General features: G+C 41.3%; 1 long non-coding RNA gene across 6 annotated transcripts in view; it reads right to left on the bottom strand.

Annotated features, from left to right (window-relative positions):
- Positions 1-21,976, bottom strand: part of LOC119026270 — a 112,311-nt gene that overhangs the window by 72,712 nt on the left and 17,623 nt on the right. For 4 of the 6 annotated variants that reach the window (XR_005077091.1, XR_005077089.1, XR_005077090.1 and 1 more), the window contains exons 2-3: positions 15,277-15,358; positions 13,034-13,092 (exon numbers count right to left, since the gene is read on the bottom strand). This is a non-coding gene — a long non-coding RNA (uncharacterized LOC119026270). Of the gene's footprint in view, positions 1-13,033; positions 13,093-13,722; positions 13,752-15,276; positions 15,359-16,938; positions 17,126-21,976 lie in introns of all 6 variants that reach the window. The other 2 variants (XR_005077093.1, XR_005077092.1) reach the window with 2 other exon arrangements.

Here is a 21,976-nt window from a genome sequence, read left to right as displayed (position 1 = left end):
TCTCTTCACGCGTCTTTTATCAACGTCCACACTTGGTTTTGGACGTGCAAGACAGGTGACCTCCTTCGGGTGAACTTTGTTTCCATGGTAACAATAGTCAGGTGCCCCCTCAACACAATGGTAACAATAATAAATGTGTGGTTAACATTGTGGAACAGTCGCAGTGCGGTTAGATTAATGAAAAGTCCAGGATGTGGGTTGAGATACGTATATGATGTGAGTTCAATGTTACGCGATTCAACTACTTTTATTCTTTTAGATTGTTTTGTCAGTTGCTGGGGCACAAATGAAAAGAGAGAGTCGTGGTTATGGCCACTGTGGTGTGTCGGAGATGCTACGCTGTTGTATGGTATGTGAATGGAAACACACTGAACATGCTAACTTTAGCATTAATATATAAATGTTTGGGTGTGACCCCTAAAGTGGGGTATGAACCCAACCATGACTGTTAACTGTCACACCCCCAATAATATTAATAGAATAATGTGGGCAAAGAGTTAAACATGAGAACTTTACGACTATTTGAATCTACAAAAAAATAATATTTTAGGGGGAATTTATTGTGTATTATATGTGCTCTAACCCTAAAGACCAGAGGTGGACATAATCAGAATAACGTTCCAAGTAACTTGTAACATAAATGTCTGCTTCTGTCATTTCTAAATTGACTTAAAATATATAACTGAGTAACTTTCTTTTGTGCTTTTCGTATCATGTAACATTGAATAATTATTTAACAGCAAAATCATAGAAATGAAACGTAAGTTTCGCCATACAAGAACTTTGATATTGGAAGATGGTGTTGATCGCGGGCTTTGTTTGATGACCATGTTTGTTCTTAATGTCTGATGCAAATATTTATTTTCTACTTTCCTTTGTATGACATCTGTACGCGGAAATTATGATTATGACAGTTAGGGAACATCCATGTTTACAGCAATGAAAACATGGTGATGGTTCGGTTAGGTTTTGGCAGCTCAAACCCAAACAGATACTGAAAGTTGTTCTGCCTCACTCTATACAGGAAACACTACTTCTGCACTGGCACCATCTCTTGGCACTGGACGTAGACTGTAAAATGTTCAAATGTAATTGCTCAGGATGCTCTCCTGAAATGTTTTATGTATTAATTTGAGGGCTCCTGCAGAGATAATACATGCATCTACCAGAGGTCTATATTTCTAAACATTACATCAGTTTCCCATCCTGGAGAATATTTTGACATCCAGCGGTGAAGGATAAAATATCTTTCTCCTTCCTGGCCGCCTCATAAAGAAAAGGGCGCCGCGTCCCTCCTTTCTCCCCCGTTCTTTCTACTCGCTGCCAGTTGTCTATGTGCCAGTAAAGCCAAATAAAAAGAGACGCAAATGGCAGCACCATCTGGAGTGTGCCCTGCTGAAGAGTGAAGAGAGAGGTAGAGAGGGTTGATTTCCAGTTGATTTCAATCAGCCCCTTCACAGCACAGGAGCCACTCTATCAGAAGCCCCCAGGCAGCAGCTCTTAGAGATGCCGAAACATGCCAACACAACTGCCAATGGGAATCAAGTCCCAGGTTTCAGGCCCTCCCCCACCCCGGCCCTCACTGATGATGGACAAAGCAGTGCTGTTTATTGCCCATGCTGCCTTGGGTCTGAGAACTGAAAAGAGCAGTTATTTTGAGCTCACTTTGCAGCCTGGAGTCGGAGGCACCTCAGCATGGGATAGGGATGACTCAAGTGGAGGGAGCAAAAAATGTGTGATGTAATGCAATTAGCAGCTTGGGTTTCTTTTAATTAGAAGTTTGAAAAAGACTGTTAGTGGCACTGGTTCGGAATCCAAATGGTCACAGTTGTTACTTCCCGACCCAGTAACACATTCTGCTCGCCGAATGTGACACACTGACTTTGAGTCTCAGCGCTCGATTGTGCCCATTTCATCGTGACGGCAGAACAAAAAAAAAAAAAAAACAAGTGCTCAGTCATAAAGCATTAGCTTGAAAGAGTTGTCGGTGTTGCCGGTTGCTAATAGTTTCTTTTGTAACATATGCACTGTGAAAGAAAGAGTCCATTTTGCTTCCACTAGACAGAAAACCATTAAATCTCTGCAGAAGAATAAAGAGCATTTTTGCAGACCACGACTGAAAGAAACCCACTTTGTCTACTTGAATGCTGACTATCAACTTTGGCTGAACTTGAACTAGAATGTATTTTCACACAAAACAAGACCTGTGGATTTGTCCCTCCAATCTTTCTGGGTGATGTCCCTTTACAAAGCCTTCGGCGCCAGCGTGGAAAGCAGCAATCATTGCGGCGACGGCTAGCTTTTTATTTAACTGGACATACGGGCAGTCGCATTTGATTCTTCCTCAGATCCACTTTTTTGAGAGTCATCGGGGAACAACACAAACGCCCTTGGAGGAGTCTCACTGTTCCTGAAGAAGTTTTTGTCTTCTGCAGGTCTTCACACGGCACCCACCAGCTCCGACCAAGACGCATCCAAATCCCGGTCAACCATGATACACTAATTAATTAACAACCTCCCATTTAATCCTAATTAAACAGGTTGTCAGCACAGGAGTCCTACCCAGAGACTTTTCATCACTCACCTTTTCTTGGATCAACCCCCGCACAGTTTGACTTGTATATAATTAGACAGGTGTAGCCGTTTTGATTGCTTTTTCTCCACATTAATTAGCGGTGGATAATTAGTTAAGACGAACACTAATCCGGGTGCTACGGCTCTTTATCCTCGAGAGCTGAGAGAAGTCACGTAGTTGTGTGAGAAGTTCAAATGCTAGAGGTTTTTCATGGGTGTCAGCAGCACAGCCACCTTCTTTTGGATTAAACGCTTTTGAATGTCAGTTTAGACCAAATCATTTGTGTCACCCAAGCAGATTGGATCATGGATTTTTTTTTTTTTTTATATTTAAATGCGTAATACGATAAATGAAACATTGACAACTTTTAGTCTGCTCTCCAACTTTCCCATGGAATAGATTTACAGTGCAACGGCAATAACATCGCGCGCTATTTCAGCAGAGGTTCAAACACGGCCCCTACAAATTCTGCTACTTTCATGCATTATGTCTCAAGTGTGTAATTGATGGAATTGCATCACACTGTGATGAGAATTTCCCGTGGGAGACGAGCTGACTCAGGTGGCGACGAGACCAGAGCAAATCAAATTTTACTTTCATTTTTCAAAGCAGCCAATTGATTTTGCAGTAGATATTAAAACTTGTTGCATAAAAGACAGACACACACACACACACACACATTAAAAAAAAGGCACAGCATGAAGAGACAGTTGTGCATCAAGTGTGTCTGACAGGTGGCATAAGTGATGAACTTCCTGATGAGCTTCTCCGCCTTTACAACTGGTTATATAATGGAGGAAAGTTAATTCGGGGGGGGCGGGGAGGATAGTAGGGTGAGTGTGGAAGGAAAGATGAAGGGCAGACTGAGGAGGAATAGAAAAGGGGGCTATACAGAGGACTTTAGTGGGTATAGAAAATATGAGGCAAAAGGACCTGTAAGAAAAGCAGCGATGCAGAGAGCAGGTAGGGAGGGAGGTTGGCTAGAGGACAAGATGAGAGGACATGACGAAAGGGAGCAAAGTCAGGCTGGGAAACTGTGGAGGAGGAGATGCGAGAGAGAAGGGAGGAGGAACGGTAGGTGCTTTCCTGGCAAGTCTCACATGTTTCCTCAACATTAACTAATGTCTCCACTTTCAAGAAGCCTTTCCAAGTCTATAACAGGTACTTGGAGAGTTTGACAGTTGCCCACACACCATTAACAACCTGAGATCCACAGTAATTGTAACGGGCCGACTCTCACTCCCGCAGCAGAAGATCCTTCCTCTGGAAGACGAAAAAAAAACAAGGAAACTTTGTGCAGTAGCAGTGTGCATTTCTTAAATGCTGGGCCACAATGAAGCATCATCACGGCCGCATCGCGCAGCTGCTCTCAACAATGCAAAAAAAAATGCCCACTGTATTAACTTATGAATTATATATTTCCTCGTTGGCTCTGGTGGAGAGTATTGGAGCAGTGAGGGCTGAATAGGAAAAGGCCTCTTCTCCTTCATTAATAAATCACTATCTGAACTTTCACACATGCACACACACAAGAAATGCACAATGATATATAAGCTGGCTGTACAGCGCTACATGCTATAAGATCTTTTCAATTGGTGACCACATCCGGCCCAGAGGCAACCTCCACGTGGCCCAGTACACATGTAAATGACAAAATATGTAATCCTAAATATACAGTGTGAATGTCCACGTATGTCGAATACAAATGCTCATGGATGTGATGTATGTACATATAAGTCATCATATGCTGTACTTGTGTTGCTTTTTGTATTCACGTATTTGCATTTGTTTACATCATTATCTGTTCACATCCACAAAACACAACATTTCTTCAGCTTCACGGCGACACAGTGTTGCATCGTTCTCCTAAACAACAGAAGAAGACAGGGATTTATTTTAAAAATGTTAAAATCGAAAAAAACGTATGACCTCAGGGCTTCCAGAGACCTGGCTGGACAAGCTCTATGGTGCCACTGTATGGGTTTTTTTGTTTGTTTGTTTGTTTGTTTGCTCAAGAAATTAATCGTGGACTTAGAAACTTCAACCAAATTTCCATCAGCACTAGGGGGGTGAGTAGATAATGACAGGCTTTTCACGTTAGGCAAACTGTTCCTTTAAATATGCTGTTGAAAATGTCCGGCTCAGCTGCATTTTAACATTTTAGAATGTGGCCCCCTTGAATTTGCAGTGACATACACTAGTTGTTGGCCACAGTCAGCCAAAAATGATGCATCAAAATGATTAATGTCAACTTTTTATGACAGAAAATTAAGCCACTAATATGCAGCAGTTTTTCATAGTTTCTTGTGTATCTGATGGTCACCTGCCATAGCCAAAGAGAATTCAACACTGTTTTATTGCCGTCATCCTTCATTCAGCATTCTCCAGACCACATTCTGCACGGAGAAAAAAACACTTCATAATTTTAGTAGTGATGTATTGGATGCAGATATTTTATTATGTCTGAGTTTATGGTCAAATTTGAATACGGTGAAAAACAGTGTCTAGATATACAGCTTCCGAAATGTCAGTCTTTGTGTTGGCCTTCAAACCCCACATCAGTCAAGCGGTATTTTCCGGCTCGCGCAGAAAATCCCAACATAGGGGAGGCTGTAATTAAATCAATTCATTGCCGCCTGCTCTGTGGAGGCACTGTAAATTGGACTGTCATTGGTACCAATACGACATCAACTGAAGTCTGCGTCTGTCACCCCAGTCAGACCCGGTCTGTCTGCATGGCAAAGAGCCTGGTCACGGCGCCGCGTGTTGTATATGGTGGAGGTTGTGCTGGGTGGCTGATGGGGGGGGGGGTGACAGGGTTTCTGGCTGACACTTGAAACACATGCGAGACCTGGCAAACTATCCTCCAGTCTGGCATTCTTGGAGCCCCTCTGCTGTGCTGGAATTGGTAAAATGATCACAGGGGAGATGACACACAGAGGTGGCTTATAAGTGTTGATATTTCAGCGAATGCACACCTTCCCATTTGTTTTTTTTTTTCCACCCTTGAAAGTTTTCTGACTGAGCCCCGACCCGTAGGAGTGTGATGGTTTCCATCACCGGGCCTGCTGTCAGTGATCATGCGGACCGTAGTGAGCCATCAGTCAAAATTAACAGCCTCATCGAGCATTCAGGACGGGTATCAATTAAAACCAGTGGAGCTCAATATTGTTTTATGGTATATTTACATTTTAAAGCTTGATTTAATTATCCTGGGAGCAGAGAGCCTCCACAGTGGTCCTCCCTCGCTCGACGCCCACACACCACGTCCTGCCATTAAAATATAGATGGGACATAAAGGACGGAGTTAGTGCTGAGCCGGCCTCGCACGGGATGTGGAGCCCATGTAAAACCTTTAAGCAGCAAATTGGAAAAAGTATAATAATGCTGGGATTTTTTTTCACTCCTTTGTTTTGTTTCAGACCATATACTGACAAAAGTCCTGATGGATGAGGCCCAACACAGAGGAACAAAGAGTGCAAACTCTCCCTGAGAGTTGCCTTCTAATACCATGGATAATCCTGCAACTGATAGAAAAGGTTCTGAGCTTATTTTACTGTTATACATTATTGAATGCTGTTGCTATAATAAGCAGACCTTGACTAAGAGTAGATTTGATTAGGGTTGGGTAATACTTGTAGTTTAGGGGTAAAACACCAACCCATTATCTGCAGCAGCTGTGATACAAGTCTAACCAGAGCCCTCTGTTGCGTCTTTCTTCCTCATTTGGATCAGAAAAGAATATTAATGTTTTGCTTGTTTAGGCTTAACGTAATGAAACAAATATATTATATTTGCAACCATGTCCTCAGCTGTTGTAAAAATACATCAGATCAAAAAAGATTTGAGAGACGGTAGTAGCAGCGGCGTTACTGGTGTCTCTCAGACCAACAGAGCTCATGGAAGGGAAAACTTTTGAAAGAAGTTAAGAATACTCAGACCAAAAGAAGAAAACAGCATATAAGGTCTATGATTATGATTACATATACTATTGAGCATTCCAGACCGTAGCGCATGGTTGCCTCTTGAATCACTGCTTCCCCTGATAAAATCAGTTCAAAGGGGTTTTATTGACATGGACATTGTAAGAACAATACTGACTGGTTTACTGCAGTTCTGCTTGTGACTTGTCCTAGTGATGTTGCCGTACCTAGCTGTCCAAGACGGTGGACGCACTCACCGTGGAACCACTTCTATGTAGTCTGCCATGTTGCTTCGCCATGTTTCGACAGTGGCACTGAATGAAAAACCAAACACTGGCTCCATACAGTCTTCTGTTTCTTCAGTGGCCACATGATGGGAGGTAAGATGACGGGTATTTTATTGCAATGTGTAACCTCACCATTAGATGCCACTAAAATCCTTTCCTGTTAAAGTACATGATTTATTGCAATCCAGCCCACTGTGAGTCAATTTGTTTGAAAATGGTATTAAAAGTACCTTTATGGCCCAGCATGTGTGTATATCACCATGACTATTGCTGGACCTCAGGCTGATCCAGTGCCTGTTGTTCCTGCAGGAGGTGCTGACAGTGCTGCTTAATAAGCTTCCACCGGGCCCTGGCGCTGGCCGGTAGCTGTCCGTGGTGCTGAAGCAGCACTGCTGCATGTTTCCACAGTGCAGTGGTTTTGTCCTGTTGGCTCACAGGTTTACTTGTCCAGGCCATTGGATTTTCCTTTGTTCTCACTTAGGTGACTGGTGTTCCCTCTAAAGACCCAACTCTTGATTAATGTTATGTCAGGGTGTAACAGCAACATTGCAGTACTATTTGTTCACAACATGTGACCATGACATAAGTGTTGTGATAAACGCTATTAGGTGATTATTGTAGTGAAATGGAAAATCTCATGTAATCATCTGTTTGTTTTTCTGTATCCTCTGCAGTTTTCTATTTCCTGTTGAGATGATGCTCATTAGCTTGTATGCACCGAGTTTCTCCAGTGTCGAGTGGAATTTGAGAGATGTGGGAGTATCTAGCCAAAGGTCTACTACTGACGCAATCCTGAGTCAACAGCGAAGAACGCCTCCCACTGTTCCCCGCTTCCTGTCCACATTCTAATGGAGGGACACACACTCTCTGAATTCTCATGAGCACAAGCTGCATGTATGGGCTATTTAATAGAGGAAGAAGTGATATTTCTGCTCATTGTTTTTTTAGCTCATCACACTGCGTGTCTCAAAATGACAGAAAAAAAAAAAAAAAAAATGGCTCACCAAATCACAGACCTTATCCAGAAGATACTACTGTCGGGAAAGTGTGAAACTGAGCGTTTCTTTAAGGAGCAACTTAAAGTCTTGTCATGGTATCTTTTACTCTCTTTTTCTTTTACTTACGCACACATCCCATTTTAAACAAGCTATAACTTGTCAATGCACACGTCCACATTTTCTCTTCGGAAAACTTTTGTCTCCTCGGGAAAATTCTGCATGTTAAATTTCCAGTTTGTTGGAGTGAGAGGGTCTCCTGTCCCAGCAATCTTTACTTTGCCATTGTAGGCTTCAGGTCAGGCAGGTAGAAGCTCCTATGTGGTAAAATGAGGTGTCAATTAAATGGTCGGAGGTCAGCTGACATCCTAGTGCTCATATAACTGAATGATGGCATGGAATGGCGATTAATGCATGGAATACTTTGTATAGGACGAGACATTTTACTGAAATGGATCTGCTGGACGTTTGAGTATAAGAGAAGTGTTTGTCTTTTCAAGATTGTTTGTCTGTATGTTTGTTTGATGTGGTTGTGTCTAGAAATGTTTGCGTGAATCGAATCACAAAATCCTAAGCTATAGAACGGTGCCACGAGTCCCTGTGTAAACCGAAGAGTTGTGTACATCACTTAGCCGTGGTTGCATCGCCCTGTGAATAAAGTGGAGAAGGCCGTCAATAAAGCCAGGGAGCTTAAAAAGCACATCGCTTCAGTTTTGTTCCAGTTCCATTCACACATAACCTCGCACTTTGTTGAGGCGCTAAAGTGACGAGAGGGTGTGTCATTCCATTTATTTTTTTCACATATTTCAACGAGTGCTTTTTATACAAAATACAGAGCAGAAAAGATAACAATATAGGGTAGTGTGTTGCTCGTGATAATCACTGTGCTGTCACCGTAGTGCAGCCCCTTTTACAGCCTTTCACAGCCACCCATCAGAGGCTCATTTTATATCTATTTTCATGTCTTCTGTGTTCACAGAGGTGTCTTTGTGCAACTGTGTCTGTTTGTACTTGCAGGCCTGTTTTAATAGGCTTACATGTGCATGTAAGTTTTTTAGAATTCAACTATTATGGGCCATCAAAGCTCCCCCCCAATGCAGACAAGTTCAAAAGGGACATTTAGGGAACCCTTTATATGTTTTGGTTTTAGATGGCAATTAAGACTTGGAAGTGAAAGCGCCTGCTCTGGCATCGAAATTCAAAATACCGTGGCACACTTCACTCTGGGATTTGTATTTTTTTGTTGTTGTTGTTTTAGAGCCATTAATCTGTGTCACGGTGGAAGAGGGAGGAGCTGGCACGCACTGAAAGAACTACTGCAGCGGTGAGAAACAAAGAAGGTGCGGGGAAAAAGAATGATAAAGGGGCGAGGATGATAGAAGAAGAGGCACTCAAAGTGGAGATGGATGGAGTGCATTAAAGGTGTGAGAGTTGGGAGGATGGGGTAGAAACGGCACAAAAGAAAAAAAGGGATGAGGAGGCGTTGTAGATATGGGAAGCTAAAGGAATATACAGCGAGGTATAGTAGGCTAAGCATAAAGGGATCTACAGGTAGATGTATGCAGAGGTGAGGAGAAAGAGAGAGGGGGGGGAGAGGCGGGTTTTGATGGACGAGGGAGGAAGGGTGAGGCAGAGGGGAAGCCATGTATTAAGTCAATGGGATAATGATGTGTCAAAGCGTGACCAAGCTGTGAAAATGGGAAAATGTCTTTCATCATCACTAAAGTGTCCTCTCTCTGACCCCTTCAGGTGAAAATTAAAATGGCGGGGACTCGATGGAAAAACTGTTTCAATTTACTTCTAAGTGGAGTAACATTGATTCTGGGTTGAAAGCGGGGCCCGGAGGCTTACAGACGCAGGAGGCCGGCCTCCCTCCCTCTCTATCTCTAACTCTCTGTCTCTCTCTCTGATAGAAATACAGATCATCACGACATCTATCCGTGTCTCCGTATTGCCTAATTGATTTCCTGTACGTAATCACAAGAGCCTTAATTATTAAACCGTGCCTGATATGAAGTTTATTATAACATTTCTACAACTTTGTTTTTCCCGCATCTTTGCGATCGATATAAAAAAAGTGAGAACAATATTTAAAGGTTTAAAGCATCCTGGAAGAGAAGCAGAAGTTTATCTTGTGTCATTCTTGAAAAATTAGCCAGCTGCCAACTAAACGAGCTTTAACCAGTCAATGCGCACATTTACATTTTCAGTTCCGATCGCGTATTTCCTCCAAGGAACACTCCTCTTCAAAGGAAGTTATGCATTTCACATTTCCAGTTGGTTTGAAACACACACACACACACACACACACACACACACACACACACACACAGGGAGTAAAAGACAAACACACCAGTTACACCTATAGCCTGTTTCTCCATAGGCGATCGGAGACAAAGAACGTCACAGCAGAGCTCCCCGTTTGTTTGAATAATGAATGATTCCTGGGAAGCGCCCTTCAGAAACACTGGCACCAAAAAAAAAAAAAAAAAAAAAATCAAACAGCATTCACAAAGATTACCATTTCAAGACTGAGAATCGATGATGAAAATAACAGGGCTCACAAAGTCACACTCGCAATTTCTTTCTTTGGTTTTCCTCCTAATGACTTGGCGAGGCTCTATTGTTTTTTTCAAGTGGTGCTGCAGCCGTCAGTCACCGGTCTGCCATTAGTCTCCGTGTCTTAGTTCCAAACTAGAAAACAAAAATGACAAAATCTCTGTGACGAAAGACATTCATGCACAATCAAGCTTCATCTTTATCCATATTGTATCAATTAGTATACATTTGTTGTTTATGCAATGCTGGCTGCCATCCTTTTAACACTCCCCATAGTTCACCGATTGGTCTGACTAACATCTCGCCTGCCTTAATCACTTCTAAGTGGATGTTTCACAGACTAGAATCTAAAAATATAGGCTTTCCGGCATAATGCACACTGGCTCTGAGGCTCTTGGGAGACTCACTTTGCTCCCAGAGCCCCATCGCGTCTTGTGTGTGCTGTAACCCAGCATGAAGGTCTAGCCTGTAGCCTGACCTGTGCCTTGAGAGCAAGGTAGAAGAGGAGGCGGCCCAAGGCACTCTCTCTCTTGCTCTCTCACGCACAGATTCACATGCCCACTCACATAACACTCACAGACAGATGTATGACTGATACGTAGTGGTCAGCACATGCATAAGTAAATGCAACAACACACAAGAGCTATCCAGGAAAATACACCAATAAATGAAGGCCGATCTTTTTTTGTGGCTAAAATATGCTTAATGTTGACGACAGACGGCATTTGCAGTGATGTGGAGAACAAAACTGCTGTAAAATAGGTCAAATGTATCAAGCGGGGTTTGATTAATTATCAGTGAGAATGCTACAGATAAAATGTTTGCAGTTAACGTGATACGTTCACATCTGTACGCGTCACGGACCACGTGTCTGCCAAGCCAGTGGCCGCAGTTCTGGACTGGGTTTCAATGAAATGACTGGACTGCACTGTGAATTAGAAGAGGAGGTCAAGTTTAAGTTAGTTAAAGTATTCGCTATGCGAAAACAGGCAGTGCGGTCAGGCTATTTGTAATCTCAGAAAACAAAAATCCTAAAATAACCTGGAAGATATAAAGGTCTGGGAAGGAAAGAAACATGTCATACTTCAAGTTATGATAACTGCCTGATGGATGAATATCAACGTATAGTTGATAACAGAAAGCCATAAAATAGTTTGTTAAACATCCGTCTATATTACAGTATACTGTTACTGCAGACTGATCAGCCAAAGATTGTATATAGGCTTGGAACATTTTTAAGTAACATTCTGCCTCTCCTTTAATAACTTATCTTGTGCCGGGACTCTATTATGGTCCTTTACTACTGTATTACATATTGTTATTATATATTTTTAGCCAAAATGTTAAGTTTTCCTAACCCCTAACTAAGTGGTTTTCGTCCGTAAACCCTAGTCAGAACAAAATGTTGTCTCAAGAAATTTAACATTTCAACGTGGTTTGCAGAAAACACACATTGCCAACATTTATTCTGGTGACAGAAGTTGCCAGATTCTGAATAACATCATTCTCTACAGTTGTCCTCGCTCTATTATGCAATCAAAGCAAAAGTTAAGTTTGAGCGGCTGAGTGTGCGACTGAATGAAAGGATGGGTTTCTTCTGCGGCTGAAGTGTCGCTTTGAATGGCCAAATTGCGTTCTTTATGGTCATTAAGTGTCTCAGAGCTTCAATGATACAGATTTCCATTCGAAAGTAAAACAGAACTGTACAAATTCAGACTAATAATCTGCGGCCTTTTGAGATAAACACCAGCAAATTGGCCTCACTTTGGATGATTTTTCCATCTATTTGCGAGAACAAGGCCTTTTTGATATTCTATTGGCTTCGGTTTGCTGCTGCTGGAATGCATTCACACAGTCGCGGCCGCGCAACACATATGAATGCTTCCAGAGAAAAGGCACAGTGACACATATTGACTTGTGCTGGGCTGGAGACAGTATTGATTTCCCAGTCAGAGATCCAGAGACAGAGGCACACAGCGGGGGAGAGAGAGGGAGAGAGAGAGGCCATATTAACTCACCGGCTGTGTTACAGGCCACATTACTGCCTCTACATACTTTCCAAAGCGGGTTAAACAACCGCTTCTCCCGCGGAATAAAGATTTCAAACGTCAAGGAAACGACAAGGAGCTTTACATGATTCTAAAATGAATAGAAATGTGTTTGTTTTTGTCTCTGCTGTGGTTTTACAAGCAGGAAAACACCTTTGTCCTTCTTGTGTTTGTTTGTGTGTGTGTGTCACTACAAAGGCACGCCTGACTGACGCCTGTGCGCATTGATGGCATGTTTGACATACATTGCGCCGTGTAGTGTTCACCTTGGTCAAGCGCAGCGAGGTTAATGGTGGCCGCATCAGCAGGTGACTTAAAAAGCGTTTAGCAGTCATAATTGATGATGCAATTAACGTCTAGATGAAGCTGAAGTCTGTTTCCCCTCTAGCATTGTGCCCAAAGAGCCATGCATCTTGCTGCAGGCCGGTGTCTCCTCCCTCGCTTCATCCGATGTCCCATCTCCCCTTTTGGTGGGAATCATGTAATCACCAGAGGAGATTTGGTTCGGATTGGTCCGTGCATGTCAGTAACTTTTAGGTCATTATTGGTTAAAGGCTGAAAGAGTGGTGGACTGATAGCAAAAAAGTATCCACTTACTTACTTTTATCAGGCACCCCAAAAATGAAGACTTATACAGTTTCCTTACCTTGATGTTATATGAATCACATTCCATCCTCCAAACATCCCATTCCATGTGCAGTGTAACTGTATGTGAAGGGTCGAACAAAGGGAGGAGGGTATGATTACAATCTCAATCTAAAATCTCAAAGTTTCCGTCAAAAACAGGAATGTTTCGGCTAAATATTGCAATATGGTAAGACTCTTATAAGCACTGACAATCATGTAGGTATACGGGCAATGATATGGCTCACTTGATACATTAGTGTCGTTCAGTAACAGTACAAGACTGAAAGAAGATTCCACACAGTAATCTGTACAGTCATTGTTGTATAATCTGTATTTCATGTTATATATTTAGATATTATTTATTTACACTAAGATTCAATATTATTTAAAGTTAAATAAGTTATATATGGTCGAATGGTGCACACATTTTTCTTTTTTGCTCTGTATTGTTATGTAAAGTTCATTTTATTTTTATCTTTAAGTTTTTATCTCTGTTCTGTGTTTATGGTTCGTATAGTTTATGTTTTCCTTTATGATGTTACTATTCTGGTCACGGAAGAGGTGATCGTCAATTGACCCGACTTGCTCGTCGAGGATTAATGAATTGGCCTATTTGTGATTTTAATTCACTTAATACGACCTAAATGTCAGTGAACCAGTCATGTCATGGATGTATCAGTCAGTTTATACCGTCATGTTTACACTCACTCCATGGCTCTAACTCTCGAACTCTAACCCTGACAATAGAAAATAATTGGTCAAAGAAACTGTTCATTAAATACCTTCCAAGGCTAACCAGCGTGGTATTGATCAGTTAAAACAAATCAACAAATACATAAAATACACATGAAAGCCAGGTCGTATTGACAGGTGAGCTCCTGGCATAGATTAAAGCTGATATCCCTGTTTGACCTCGCGCTCTAGGTTAAATAATTACCATCAGCGCAGCTTCGCCCTCCAGCTGAACTAGTCCAATGATGGGTCAAGACAAAAACTCAAGTCAAGTCATTGGATGTGTTGATTTGGGTTTCGATTGCCCACCCTTCACCTAATTAGAGCCTTGCGAGACCCCCCGGGTGGCTGCTGGTGGTTACCCGCAATATAAACACAGCCTGTCCGTGCGAGGAGTGTGTGTGAGTGGCACCGAGTTCATTTCGCACAGCAGGTGGGAACTTTTACTGTTATTACCTGAGGGCTGTTATGCAGACAGATGCCTTCTCAGCAGGAGGCGCTCAAGTGAGCAACACACGCTTATAGATGCAAGGGATGCGCACTCACACCCACCGAGCTTCATTTGTATCTTCTCACAAACACACGCATGGGAGGACCGATATTAGCTCTGGTGATACTGGCCTCGTTCTGCAGCTGTAATCAGGAGCTCAAAGGACGAACATTTTCAAGGTAATCAAGAATGAAGGACTAAGTCTGAGAGCCGAAAGTGAGCGCTCGGAATCAGTCGCGGCCCCATTTTATCTGCCGCACCGTCCTACGGCTTCAAAGAGCGCACGTCTGAGGGAGTTGATGATACCCCCGTCAGTCACAGCCAGATCCGGAGATGAAGAAGCACGAGAAGTTGGGTGCTTGTTATTCCTGGCTGGTGCTGATTTGTGTTGGATTTGTTGATCAAGCATGTTTGCGCAAAATGGATAGACGGTTGTTACAATAACCCATCAATCACTGATGTCATTTTCCAAGCATGAGCTCATTCACCTGCACTGACAACACAAATGTTCTCAGATAAATGTGCAGTTTATCTGAGACGTTTGGGTTTTTGGACTGTAGACTGAGCTCAACTTTTTCTGAAATGTTATAGACCAGACTATTCCGTTAATCAAGAAAATAATCAGCGTGACAATAACTGAAAAATGATTTGCATTCTTTGCATGTTTAACCCTATACACATTGCATACTGGCTTGTCATTTATCACAAACTCACTTTGCTCAAAACTTCCTCAGACTCGTGTTACACTGCAACTACAATAGCGTATCTAAATTTAGAATAAGTCAGAGGTTGCAAAGTTTCCACTCATTTTTGTGTATTTCTCTGGGTTTATTTCAGTTCTCACAGCTAGTAACTTGATCTCCATCTTCTCTTTGTTTTATTTAACTTCTGCTGGGGTTTAATTTTTATGTTACAGATACTACTGATACACACAATCTAATTGCGGAGGTTTTCAGCGAGGCTATCCGGTATCTAACTTCGCTGTACACTGCAGGATAACTTTTTCCAGCACCAAAATGTAAAAGTGACATGCAACTTACCACAGGCTCCTGCAGAAGTTAAACACATCTTATTCCCCTCGTAGCTCTCTTCAGTTCATTAGCTCTCTGTATAAATGGCTCTCTGAGAATCAGAAATATCAGAAAACAAAGGAGATGGGTGGTGATAATTAGTGTAGTACATTTTCTCCTTGTTACACACACTGTTTGTCAGGCTGTTCAAGTGGTCATTTTCCATCACAGTTTTTATTGCTGGTCCACTTGACAGTTTCTCAAGGGCTCCGTGTTTTTCAGACACACTGTAGGTGGTGGCAGGAAAGAAGACAGGGGCTTGTGCCTTAACAATTTGCTAATTGGTACGCCTGTCAACCTGTGCCGCAGTGTCGCTGACCTTGTCTTTGCTCTGGTATTTTTCTATGCAGAAAGTGCCAACGTTATGGGCTTTGCATTCAACAGGAGTTTTTCACGCTATGCTTTGGAAATGCCATTGTGCAAAACAATGTTACCAATTTCTTGATATGATAAATATAATAAAGCACTCCACTGCATTTTGTAATATGTATGAGAGGAGCAGTCAGATCCAATGTCAAAATGCCTCCTTTACAAATGTCATTATGTTTCTCTGGCTTTGATATATCATATAATATAGTACAGCATAACATAGCATAGGATAGTATAGTAAAGTATACCATAGCATAGCATAGCATAACATAACATAGCATAGTATAGTATATTATAGCATAGCATAGTGTAGCATAACATAGTACAGTATAGTATAGCATAGCATAGTATTTTTTTCACATAGCATAGTATAACAAAGCATAGCATAGAATACCCAATTGTGTTGATATAGAGCAAAATCATAAATGCATTGTCTTAGTTGGATTTAGTTTAATGCTGTATAGCAAAGTATATTAAAGTACAGTATAGTATAACGTAGTATAGCATAGCACAGTATAGTATAGTATAGTATAGTATAGTATAGTATAGTATCTTCAAGTGCAATATAGAGCAGTATGGCAAATAGCATAGCATAACATAGCAACGCCCAGTTTCATTTACATAGCCCGACATCACACACATTGTCTCAGTTGGCTTACAGTATAGTTGAGTATGGTAAAGTATAGTTAATATAGTACAGTAGAGTATAGTACAGTTTAGTTTAGTATAGTATAGTACAGTATAGTATAGTTGAGTATAGTACAGTATAGTTTAGTATAGTATAGTATAGTTCAGTATAGTACAGTATAGTTTAGTACAGTACAATATAGTTGAGTATAGTACAGTATAGTTTAGTATCGTACAGTATAGTTGAGTATAGTACAGTATCGTTTAGTATAGTATAGTATAGTTCAGTATAGTACAGTATAGTCTAGTACAGTACAGTATAGTTGAGTATAGTACAGTATAGTTTAGTATGGTACAGTATAGTTTAGTTTAGTTTAGTATAGTATAGTATAGTACAGTATAGTACAGTATAGTTTAGTATGGTATAGTATAGTATAGTTGAGTATAGTACAGTATAGTTTAGAACTGCAAAGTATGTTAAAGTGCAAAAGTTCTTGCTCTCTCGATATGTAATTCATCAACATATGTTGGTTTATTTTTAATCCTCATTTAAAACAACAAGCTGTTGTTCTCCACTGTAATGGCAGCGTCACTGCTCAGTCTGTGTGTCGAGCTGTGAAATCACCCCTGGCTGACAATATGTTTGTCTCCGAAACGTCCTCATCTGTCAACAAGTGCCTGCAGAGCCGCATGTGCTCGGAGGGCTCAGCTATCCGGATGTATGTTGCATGTCTGCGCGTGCATTTACATCGTCGTGCAAGAGAAGCAAATGATGTAGGAAGGTGCAAATGAAGTGCAGGGTGGAGGCAGATGTGACTTCATACTGCAAGTAGAGGGAGAAAGAGAGAGGGAGCGATGATTTCAGAACGGACTCATAAGACACATCTGGAAGCTGATACTTGAACGGAGAAAAAGACTTTCTAAACACACAAGAAGGTCTCATAAAACTATTGATATGAAGAAACTGCAGCAATGTTATTCTTTCCCCCAAATCACTCACAATTAGGCTACATTAACCGCAATATGCATGTGATACATCCCTTTATTTTATGCATCCCACTCACTCACTGAGGCCCAAAGTAAATGCCATAGAACAAAGCTCACTACGTTACAATTATTCTTATTTATCTTTACTACATTTTTTGTGCTAAGTGTTCTCATGTTATTTTTCATAACTTTGATGTTTGTACCACCTTAACAACACTGTTATGTCTAATAAATTAATAAAATTAATAAATAAATGCTGACATTGAGGGTAAACAAAGATTTTTGCAGAACTGTTATTATATCAATGTACTTGAATAAATAAAAGGTGCAGAGACACACATACACACACAAAAAAAGAGGTGGTGATTAAAATGAACCAGACTGAATGGTGCCCTCTAGCAATGACATTCAAAACTTTTTCGTGCAATTATAGGAATCCTATGGCATGAGCGGCGATGTCAAAGCCTGCTGCAAATGTTATGATGGATTCCCGCCCTCCGCATGGAAAAAAAAAAAGAAATAATCAAGATAAAGCAAACGATTCCTCATATCAAAATGTCTGTCTTTTTTTCTCCTGCCTCTCTCCCTCTCTCTTTCTCTCTTTTTTTCTTCCCTCTCTCATTACTCACATAATTCTGTTACCTAGCGCCAAGATGAGGCATCAATTCCTCCGCCGCCGAGAATTGCAAATTAGCTCTGAGTTAGCTCTCGAGGAGATGGGAGGAGACAGGAGTGGGAGGCGGAGAAGAAGATAAGCTGATGAGTATGTTTGAATTAGCCCCCTCGCTCGCCGTGGGAAGGGAAACAATTCTCTTTGAGAGAAAAAAAAAATTGAGAGACTTTTTTGGTGACAAATTGTGGCTTTTTTTTGTTTTTTTTTTTTTTTTTTCTCGTGTGAGGATTTGCATGAGAGCGGCGTGCTGCTGCGCTGGCTCCCTTCCAGTGTGGTCGGGAGGGTCGTACAGAGCAGGGAGAAATTAACATCGCCGCCGAGCTTCAGACTGGCATTTTTTGCAAGGTCAGTTGGCTGGAAGATAATGAGCAATGGGCTAAACACGGAGGGAAATTAGACCACCCAGGTCGCTGAACTTACAGCAGGGATATTATTATTGATCGCAAAAATCTGGTACTCGTTTTTGTTAAAAAACATACACACACAAAAAAACAAGGGCCACTCTCTTAAATCGAAATCCCTGCATTCTGTAAATCAGACACTGAATGTGGGGAAACTCACAAATGTGTTAAAACAAACGGCGCCTCGATTCATAGCGCCCCGCATCCCCTCTGCATGTTTTTCGTCGAACGCCGCCTCCTTTTGATATTTGAGCGTTTCCCCCCCCCGTTCTCTTCCACAAAGGCCAGACATGGGCAGATTAAATTTCAAGCATAAATAAATATTGTGAAAAGGTCACCTTTCCATCTGTTATTTGTGCAACCTCTAAAAGTAATTACATACAGAGTGGTGTCGGCAAAGCTGTTTGTGTGCTCCCGTTGTCTAAACAGCGTATCTCCCCGAGCTCATTTCATATACACCTGAGGACGGTGCCGCGGTAAACACGTGAAGCCAACACAACTAGATAAATAGTAGATCTGATTGCCTGCACGCTGATGCGTGGGCTCATTTGAAGGTATTAATTACTTACATTTTCGCTGACCTCTTGGGAATGGTTTCAAAAAATATGAGGCTGAGAGACTTTTTTTTTTTCCTCTCTTTCTGGAACCTGTAGATAAATATAACTTTCCTTTCAGGCCGCCGTATAAACAGGTAAAGCTTTAAGCACATATAGGTGCAGTATGTAAGAACGTGTGCCGTCTCAGCGCTGTAGAATTAGTCCTCATGAACTCATAGGCGATAACGCAATGCATTATGGATGACATAATAGGCCGCGTTCTTTCCCGCAGCACAGGATCGCGTGCTTGCCTCCTTTTAGGAGAGGCAACAGAAAGAGGTCAAACGTGACATCAGGGGAAGGCAAGTGATGGCACCGAGGCACCACACTGCACTTTAAGGAGAGAGAGCGAGTGAGCACGAGAAAGAGGGAGGGAGGGAGGGAGGGAGGGAGAGAGAGAGAGAGAGAGAGAGAGAGAGAGAATTTCCTCCTGGGACTGATTTTTAAAGGCCAGGTGGTTTGCTGTGTTGTCTAACTTTAGATTCAGGTTATATCGACTGTTCTCACCAGGAAAGTTTTCTTCTAGAATATAGAAATAGGAACCACTTCTGAATACAAATGAAAGCTGGCATTTGGTAACGTTACAGTACGAGCATCCGTGATTCTGTCCTACTTATATATCATTCAGATTGGGCCGGTCCACTCCAGAACAGATCAGAACACCAGGTTTTTGCTCATACTTCTTTCTGTGTGGTGGTGAAATCCCCAAAACTGGACCCTTAAATGTGTGTGGGTTTTTTAAAAAAAAAAAAAAAACATTCCTTTATGCATTCCTACTTCCTGCCCACTAAAATCAGCTGGATTTTAATTCATGCTGGGTAAACTTGGCAAATGTGCGCAATCACTTGAAATATCTCGAGTCCGCCACTGTTTGTGGTGTATGTAGCTGCAAACGACGGATGAGTTGAAAATGTACATCTCTTTATATCTTCAGTTCATATCTTCAATTTTATGCTGTGATTACGCGGTGCTAATGCTCATGTAAGGTTTAGGCCAAAACCCATTGGTAAGGGGGAAGAAAAGATAATGTTTTGGATTAAAATACCTGCTCTGGTCGCCAAAAACACGGCTGGAGATGAGGTGGTCCTGAGATCTGGTAAAAACACCACTTTTTCAATTACAAATGTTAAAATTTAATTTTTTCTTTTTTTTTTTTTGGTTTGTTTTGTTGAAACTTACGTATTTATATATTTATCAGATTAATTTTTTCCTTACGTCTATGAAATATTTCACCAAATCCAGACATTTTCAAGCCTACCTCTTTTTTTTGTTTTTTTTCTTTCTCTCACCAAGGCTAAGCTGCTGCTTGCCAGGAAGCATTTTTTCAAATTCCATTACTCTTCCCTTAAAGAAGGCTTCCCTTGTCAAAATACTAATTTCCTTTTCCTTTCCAATGCTAAATTTGTTAGAGCTGATATCTGAATATGCTAGCAACTACATCTGACTGCCCAAATTAAGCCTCTCCGTACGTTGGGGTAACTATTATGCTTACATTCAAAGCTGCTCAGACGGGTAAAGCCACTGAGGAGGACGTGAATAAGGTGGAGCGGCAGAAAGGTCTGCTGCTCACTCAAAGAATTCCGTTCTCCGTCTCCGTGCAGTCAGCCGCTTCAGGCTTTCTGTTTTCTGCTCCCACACAGTTTCTCTCTGCTCACGCTCAGAGGAAACACGCTTTCAGTTTGCCGCATCGCAAATGTGAAGAAAACGCTGCCCCTTAACTGCATTAAACAAGGCAGAGATAAAACTCAGAGACTCAGACGTGAGCACGCTAGACAAAATGAACTCCAGCGAGGACACACTCGCTCCAGTCGAAAAAAAAACATTTCAGCTCCAGCAATTGTTCTGTATCTTATGGCTCCGACTGAATAATGTTAAAGATAGTTGGCCTCACCCTGTATCTAAAAAGAAAAAAAATAATAAAAAATCACCAAAATCACTCCACACTCTAAGCAGAATCACACTCAACTCCCTCACCGCACCGCCTACACATCTGGCTGAGGAGCCTTGCAAATATTTAATTACACGTCATCCTGAAAAATGAATTTCTCATTAATAAAGGCTGATAACTTTTAATGGTCTCCACTGATCAAGAAATTACAGCAACACTGACAGATCTGCCACCACTCCAGACTCTGTCCTTGTACTGTGTATACTTGTTTATCTGGGTATAAAGCAGCCTCAGGTGTCCGATTATATAATTTCTTTTTTTTTTTACGCTGGGCGAGAAAGCTTTCATTGGAGTGAATAAACACAATTTTGGAGCCTGCTATCTGGTCCTCTCACATTCTTGATTTTCATTCATACTTGTTTCATTTCATGTCATTTTCATTCATGTATTCCTGCGTGCATCCTGAGGCCTGCAGGACATCGTCTGCATTCACAGCACTGTACAAGTTGACTTTTCTTTAAACAACTCAGGAAACACAACCCCAGCAGACTACCTGCATCGGTTTCCCCTAAATGTTTTGAAATAAAGTCACTTTTCAGATTTTACTGCGTGCTAAACTTTCTGCAGGATTGTGCGGTAACACCACCCTACATGTTGTGTTAACGGAGCTCATCGGATTTGTACTTGTACCTTTGTTGCTCTTGAGTTTGATCCTTTCCAAAACATTAACTGCAAGTCATTCTGGAAGAATTCAATTAAAAAAATGTCAGTTAAAATGCCATCTTAAACACGACTTAACTTAACTTTAATAGGTTCAGCAATATTCTTCAAAGTCTTCTTTTTTGTGGGAACCCAATTGTTTAGTCAACTGAACTTGAAAAAACGGGTTCAATAAACTTAAGTTATCAAGTTGACTCAACAGTTGCTCCAATATACTATTCTATTTTTTTATCATTATTTATACAGTTACAGGGACAGGTAAATTGCACGTTAATACAGTCACAGTAAATGTGCCAATACAGTAGATGCATGAGATACATTAAAATGGAACAGCAACACTTTAAAAGCAAGGACAATGCAATAAACACACATCAAAATGCGACAAAAATGACAAATTATAAAATATCAA

Source organism: Acanthopagrus latus, chromosome 9, assembly GCF_904848185.1.
Source record: "Acanthopagrus latus isolate v.2019 chromosome 9, fAcaLat1.1, whole genome shotgun sequence".
Taxonomy (NCBI): Eukaryota; Metazoa; Chordata; class Actinopteri; order Spariformes; family Sparidae; genus Acanthopagrus; species Acanthopagrus latus.
Note: the sequence above shows the minus strand (reverse complement) of the source record. Positions and strands in the feature narration are given on the sequence as shown.